This window comes from Bombina bombina, chromosome 6 (assembly GCF_027579735.1).
Source record: "Bombina bombina isolate aBomBom1 chromosome 6, aBomBom1.pri, whole genome shotgun sequence".
In the NCBI taxonomy this organism is placed as follows: Eukaryota; Metazoa; Chordata; class Amphibia; order Anura; family Bombinatoridae; genus Bombina; species Bombina bombina.
This window is the reverse complement of record NC_069504.1, coordinates 93,866,824-93,874,803: the sequence shown is the minus strand read 5'-3', so window position 1 is coordinate 93,874,803 and position 7,980 is coordinate 93,866,824.

Genomic DNA, 7,980 nt, shown 5'->3' with positions numbered 1-7,980 from the left:
TATATATGATTGAATAATAAGGTCAAATCAGGTATTACCGTGGAGGGTATCATTTTATAAAACTCATTAGGTATTCCGTCCGGACCGGGTGCTTTGTTATGTGCCAAATTATTAATTGCCTTTGCAACTTCTATTTCCGTAATGGGGGATTCAAGTTCCTTAATTAGACTAGGTGTTAATGTTGGGAAGAAGATTTCTCCCCAGAATTTCCGACGTTCTATGAAGTCAGAGGTCCTGGGGGAATATATTCCCTTATAGTAGTCATAGAAAATTTGAACAAGATCCTGAGAGGAACTAAACAACCGTCCCTCTTTTTCTAGGGAATCTATTAACTGAGAACCCAAGTCCTGCCTTAACATTCTGGCCAAAAGTTTTCCCGTCTTGTTCCCATATTTGTAGAATTTCGCAGAAAACCGAACTTCCTGCTGGGTAGATTTATATAGTAAGAATGAATCTCTCTCTTCTAATGCAGCAATATATTTAACCCATTTCTGGGGCGTCTTTTCTAATAGATATGAGTTATAAGCATTTGTAACTGCGCGAAGAAGTTCATTTTCGCGTTTTTTAAATTTCTTGGTACGCCTAATAGTGTATGCCAGAATTTCCCCCCTCAGCACTGCTTTAGCAGTTTCCCAGAACAAAGAAGGACGGGCTCTAGCCTCCGCATTAAACAAGGCAAAGTCCTGAAACTTAGTTTCAAGGAAGCCTCTGAATCCAGAATCAGCAGACAAATATTTAGGAAAGAAAAACCGATTATTTATATGTGAAAGGCCAGTCGCATAAATCTCAAAGCAGATTGGAGCATGGTCAGATACCACAATAGGCAAAATTTGAGCTGATACTTTGTGTTTACAAAGTCTTTCGTCAACCAAAAATAAATCAATCCGTGACAGTGATTTATGTGCTTTTGAGAGACATGTAAAATCACGTGTATCCGGATTCAATATCCTCCAAATATCCTTAACTCTCAAATTAGAAAAGATTCTGGAAAACAACTTTGCCTCAAGATTATCTCTTTTGTTTTTTTTAACTAATGGCTGCTGCCTCATTCTATCAATTGGGTATTGGGGAGCCATGTTAAAGTCACCAGCTAAAATTAAAAAACCCTCTGCACATGTCATGAGCCTGGCCTGAAGTGTATCCCAAAATGAGAGACTAAAAACATTTGGAGCATATACATTGCATAAAGTATACAAAACATTAACAATCTTAATTTTCAATATGATATATCTCCCCTCCTCATCTGATTCACTTTGTATTATCTCATATTTAAGTTTTTTACCCAGAAGAATAGCAACTCCACCTTTTCGGCTAGAACTTGGTGAAAAAAAGACCTCCTTAACCCAAGAAGATTTTAATTTAAGAATTTCTTGAGTCTTTAAGTGGGTTTCTTGTAGAAAAGCAATAGCAGAACCTATTTTCTTCAAATAGGAAATTATCGTTTTTCTCTTAATAGGAGAAGTTAGCCCTCCTATATTCCATGAGGTAAACTTAATCCCAGTCATTATAATAAAGATCTATGTTCCAGAAGGGAAGGTGGTGAAGAGAGAAAAAAAAAAAAAGGGAAAGGAAAAAGAAGAAAAAGAAAACCCCAGAACATACGACTAATCCACCTGAGCCGTATGCTGCCCATTTGCTGAAAAGGGCCCATCTTAGAGAATAAATAAGAAATAACAGATCTATTCTAATATTTACCAAGGGGAAAAAAAACTAAATAGTATATCACCTCAACTGCTCAGGTGTGCAGTTTTTGGTGAAAAAAGCTTCTGCCGTATGGGCAGAATCAAAAAAGTGCAGAGTGTTGTTACACACAAGACGTAACCTGGCAGGATGTAAGATTGTCGCTCGCAGCCCCTGCTGTATAAACTTAGTGCATACCGGAGCCAACTGCCTTCTTTTTGAGGCAGTTTCAGCTGCATAGTCTTGAAATAAAAGGATTTTCGTACCTTCTAGTAATATAGGTTGATTTTTACGAAAGGCTTGTAAAAATGTAATCTTGTCCTGGTAATTCAGGAATTTAACTATGATTGGTCTTGGCCTCATATTTTCCTTAGGTAGAGGTGATGGCCCTATCCTATGCACCCTTTCTATGACTGGCTGCGTTTGAGGTATGTTCAACAATGTTGGTAGTGTTTGTGTTATGAATTTATTTAAATCCTCAAACTGCTTCCCCTCAGGTACCCCCACTACTTTCAAGTTATTGCGCCTAGCGCGATTTTCCAAATCTTCTACTTTATTTTGCAATTTAGCAAGGGCTGAGGAAGTAGCTTCTAGTTTACTATTTTGAGCTAAAGTGAGATCTTCTAAGTCAGAGACTCTCTGTTCAATTTCGGAGAACCTTTCGGAGAATTGTTTGACTTCTGCAGCTAGCTGCGCAATATCTTGTTTGATTTCTATTCTAAGTGAATCAAACTTGGGTGCAAGAGCAGCAGAAATATTTAAAACTAGGGACTGTGTATCAGCAGAATCAGGTAAATTTGAGGATTCTTGGATTACCATCTGTGGCTCACCCACAGGCTCTATATTAGATTTATGTTTTTTATCCCTCTGTCTGGCCGACATGACTGAAGGTGATGTGCGAGATTGTGTGTGTAAAAATTTATCCATAAGATAGTGGGAAAGGATTGTGATAGGGAACAGGGAAAAAAAAAAAAAAAAAAAAAAAAGGCAGAGTAATCTACTAAGAAGGGGAGGGAGATGTGAGGGATGTGTGAAAAAAAAAAAGTGCAGACTTTTGTGTATTGTTAATGTTATCTTCTCCTCTGAAAGGAGAGAGAACCAAGAAAAATTAACCGTGAACTAAGTGAGTCAGGTTCAGTCATGCTGGTGACAAGATAAGATATATCATATCACAGAAAAGGGGTCCTGCTGTAGAGCCCACAAACTTTAGAAAAGCCCTCAATAGAAATTAATATACCGTTTTAAATTTTCAATTGAGAACAGAAGAGACAGTGTTTAACCACTCAAGTCTCCAGTCCTAGGCCATCAGATCAATGTTTTGTAATTTTTAAGAGGAACTCAGCTTTTAAGGTACTTTTAAACTAATTGGTACTCAGATTATTTCGCCTGTATGTATCTGGCACACCAGATTACTTGTAGGCTATTAGCACACCTTTAAACTAAGTATAATTTACTGCTATAAGACCAGTTCTCATAATATGTTTTAGCAGAACTTGATGTGACTTTAAGAGTTAAGCAAAACTATATAAGGTAATCCAATATTATACTACGTTTGCTGTGGGTCTGAGAAAAAAAACAGAAGAAACCCCCAGTCAATCAGTAACATTCTGAATGGTTCAAAAAATATGATAATACAGTGTTTCACATTTTGCTGCTGCAGATTAACAACATACCATTTCCAGAAGAGATATATTCCAGTTAGAAACTAGGGGGTTCTAGGTTTAAAGTTGTCAAGAATACAAAATTTAAGGAAGAGAAACCTAACAAATTTAGGTATTATAATGCACTTATAGGCCAGTAGCCGTTACTTATGTCAGGGTCAAACACACCCCTGAGCTAAATATAATTTACTTCTTTAAGGCCAATACTCATAGTATATTTTAACACCGCTGGATGTGACTTCAAAGCTTAAACATAGCTACATAGAGTGGTCCGGTGTCAAGATACACTTGCTATGGGCCTGAGAGAGAGACAAGCAAACACCCCCAGTCGATTAGTAACAAACTAAGTGGTTCAGGAAATAAGATAATACAATGTTTCACATTTTGCTGCTATAAGTTAACAACATGCACTTTCAAGAGAAAATAAATGCCATTTAGAAACTAAGGTGTTCTAAGTTTTAACTTATCATAAGTAGCAGCTAAAGAAAACAGGTCTAACAAGTTTAGAAAATAGCCGTTATTTCTAACAAAGTCAGGCCTGCTATCACCGCTTATAGACTCTTATGTGCAAACCCCAGCAAAGGAAAAAAGAAATAATTATTAAGGGTCCAATACTGAGCCAAGTCATTCCAGGGTAGAGGCGGCTGAAAAGGAGAACAAAACTGCAGATTTTATCCCAGGAGTTCTACGTTACCCAGAACCATTAGCCCAAGGTTTGAGCAGGAGATAGCCAGCGGTCATCAACCTCAGCCCCCCCTCACGCAGCATCGGTGGGAAGGGGAGCGTCTTCCAGGTTAGGGGGACAACAATTGCCGGGAAACAAGTCAGCAGGCTGTGCTACACAGAAACCAATAACCTCGCCTCCTGCAACTTTTTCAGAAAAGCCGGTCAGCTACTTTCAAGGGTGTGACTCAAATGCTGCCACAATCACTCTTATCGGCCGACATCCACAATACTCCTGAGTCTCAACACCTTGGCAAGTGGCAGAGGAAAGAAGGCAGAGGCGGGGGGGAAGGCATCCACAATTACCGCTCCAACAGCTCACCGTTATCCTTCCCGGAACCAGCCCTGCACCAAGGATCGACCCGTCTGCTCCAGCAGTGGCCCCCCCTCACGCAGCACCGGTGGGAGGGGGAGCGCCACTTCAGCGCAGAAATGCAGAAAAGAAAAACAACGGGCTACACCATCCACACCCTCTGGACCAGGCACAATGCGGGGACGACACACGGGTAACTCCAATTCCCACTCCCAGGCATTCAGCAAAGCTGCACTCAGGAAAGCAGCAAGTTCTCAGAGACCCCACAGCTCATGACAAATGCAGCGGCTCTCAGCTCCGTCCTCCGCTACAATTTATTCGGCAGTGATCGGGGATTTAGCTTGCCTGTTGGTTTAACTGAGCACTTTTTCTTGGGTTACCCCGGGTCAATAAGGGGGCTGTGAGACAGCAGGCATTTTCTTTCTATTTCCTTCTTAACAAATATTAGTTTTACTATGATAAAAGGTCCTTTTTCAGGGCTGCTACCTGCAGCTATTTAGTGCAATGTCAGGGCACTATGGAGTTTCCAGCAGCGGTGATATTCAGCAATACAAGCCACCCTAAACTAGAGGGTTTTTAGGCGTGGTTCCACACCAACAGCTTGTAGGTAGGAGAAATCAGGACAGGTGCAGCACCTGAACACACACCTGTGCTCCTCCTCCGGAAGCTCCTCAGAACATACAATTTTTCTAGAGCAGGCAATTTTAAGCAACTTTCTAATTTACTCCTATTAACAATTTTTCTTTGTTCTCTTCCTATCTTTATTTAAAAAGCAGTAATGTAAATCTTAGCAGCCAGCCCATTTTAAATTCAGCTCCCTGGATAGCGATTGCTTATTGGTGGCTACATTTAGCAAACCAATAAGCAAGCACAACCCAGGTTCTGAACCATAAATGGGCCGGCTTTATATTCCTGCTTTTTAAATGGAGAAAGAAAGAGAACGAAGAAAGGTTGATAATACAAGTTAATTAGAAAGTTGCTTAAAATTGCATGCTCTATCTGAATCATGAAAAAAAAATGGGATTAGTATTGCTTTAATACATTTTTTCAAATGGATTGTGATCAACCTTATTGTTAGCTGTTTTCCACAGCCTATAAATATATATGCACATCCTCTGACAATTTTTTAGATTGTTTTAGCAATAAACTTAAAGGGATATAAAACCCATCATTTTTCTTTCATGATTCATGTAGAGAATACAAATTTAAACAGCATTCCAATTTACTTCTATTATCTAATTTGCTTCACTCTTTAGATATCCTTTGTTGAAGAAATAGTAATGCACATAGGTGAGCCAATCAAACAAGGCATCTATGTGCAGCCACCAATCTGCAACTACTGAGTCTGTTTAGATATGCTTTTCAACTAAGAATCTCAAGAGAATGAAATTGACTCTTCATTCATCAATTTCAGGAAATGGACCTATGCTGTGTGTTTTTCTTTTTTTGAATTAAGAGGAAACACTATCTGACAAATTAGTGAAAGATCAGTCTCAAGGGTGAGAGGGAGTTTCTCAATGTGTCCTCTGGGTCAGATAAGAACAGTTAGAGTATTAAGTAAATACAATGAAAACAATATACATACTGTTCATGTATAAACAAAATGAGCCACAATATATTTGTGACCTAAATTTTTTTTATCAATGATAGTTGCAAGACTGCAGGGAAGAAAAATAACTTTGAAATAAAAATCCCAGATGAAGTCAGGACATGAGTTGATTGGTATTGGTGTACAATTAACTTATGTATTAACATATTTATATAAAGAGGGACAGAGAAGAGGTTAATAAACCCTGAAATTAAAAAGTGTAGTTTCTGGAAACACAAAGGAATTCAAGTTTACACAGAAAATGGGTAGAGAAATAATTCAGCAAAACAGGGTATAAATAAAATAAGTGTCAGAGGATTTCCTACTATAGATACAGTATATATTGTATATGAATGTGTATCTGTATATGAATGTGTGTGTGTATATATGTGTATATGCACAATATCTCACAAAAGTGAGTACACCCCTCATATTTTTGTAAATAGTTTATTATATCTTTTCATGTGACACTACTGAAGAAATGACACTTTGCTACAATGTAAAGTAGTGAGTGTACAGCCTGTAAAACAGTGTAAATTTGTTGTCCCCTCAAAATAACTCAACACACAGCCATTAATGTCTAAACCGTTGGCAACAAAAGTGAGTACACCCCTAAGTGGAAATGTCCAAATTGGGCCCAAAGTGTCAATTTTTTGGGTGGCCACCATTATTTTCCAGCAGTGCCTTAACCCTCTTGGGCATGGAGTTCACCAGAGCTTCACAGGTTGCCACTGGAGTCCTCTTCCACTCCTCCATGATGACATCACGGAGCTGGTGGATGTTAGAGACCTTGCACTCCCCCACCTTCCATTTGAGGATGCCCCCCAGATGCTTAATAGGGTTTAGGTCTGGAGACATGATTGGCCAGTCCATCACATTTACCCTCAGCTTCTTTAGCAAGGCAGTGGTTGTCTTGGAGAGGTGTGTTTGGGGTCAATATCATGTTGGAATACTGCCCTGCGGCCCAGTCTCAGAAGGGAGGGGACCAAGCTCTGCTTCAGTATGCCACAGTACATGTTGGCATTCATGGTTCCCTCAATGAACTGTAGCTCCCCAGTGCTGGCAGCAGTCATGCAGGCCCATACCATGACACTCCCACCATCATGCTTTACTGTATGCAAGTCACACTTGTCTTTGTACTCCTCACCTGGTTGCATCCACACACATTTGATACCATCTGAACCAAATAAGTTTATCTTGGTCTCATCAGACCACAGGACATGGTTCCAGTAATCCATGTCCTTAGTCTGCCTGTCTTCAGCAAACTGTTTGCGGGCTTTCTTGTGCATCATCTTTAGAAGAGGCTTCCTTGCAGACCAATTTGATGCAGTGTGCAGCGTATGGTCTGAGCACTGACAGGCTGACCCTCTTCAACCTCTGCAGCAATACGTCTATTTCCTAAAGACAACCTCTGGATATGACGCTGAGCACGTGCACTCAACTTCTTTGGTCGACCATGGCAAGGCCTGTTCTAAGTGGAAACTGTCCTGTGAAAACGCTGTATGGTCTTGCCCACCGTGCTGCAGCTCAGTTTCAGGGTCTTGGCAATCTTCTTATAGCCTAGGCCATCTTTTTTCAGATCCTCAGAGAGGTCTTTGCCATGAGGTGCCATGTTGAACTTCCAGTGACCAGTATGAGAGAGTGTGAGATCGATAACACCAAATTTAACACACCTGCTCCCCATTCACATCTGAGACCTTGTAACACTAACGAGTCATATGACACCGGGGAGGGAAAATGGCTAATTGGGCCCAATTTGGACATTTCCACTTAGGGGTGTACTCACTTTTGTTGCCAACAATTTAGACATTAATGACTGTGTGTTGAGTATTTTGAGGGGATTTACACTGTTATACAGGCTGTACACTCACTACTTTACATTGTAGCAAAGTGTCATTTCTTCAGTGTTGTCACATGAAAAGATATAATAAAATATTTACAAAAATGTGAGGCGTGTACTTACTTTTGTGAGATACTTTCTCTCTCTCTTTATTTATATATATATATATATATTG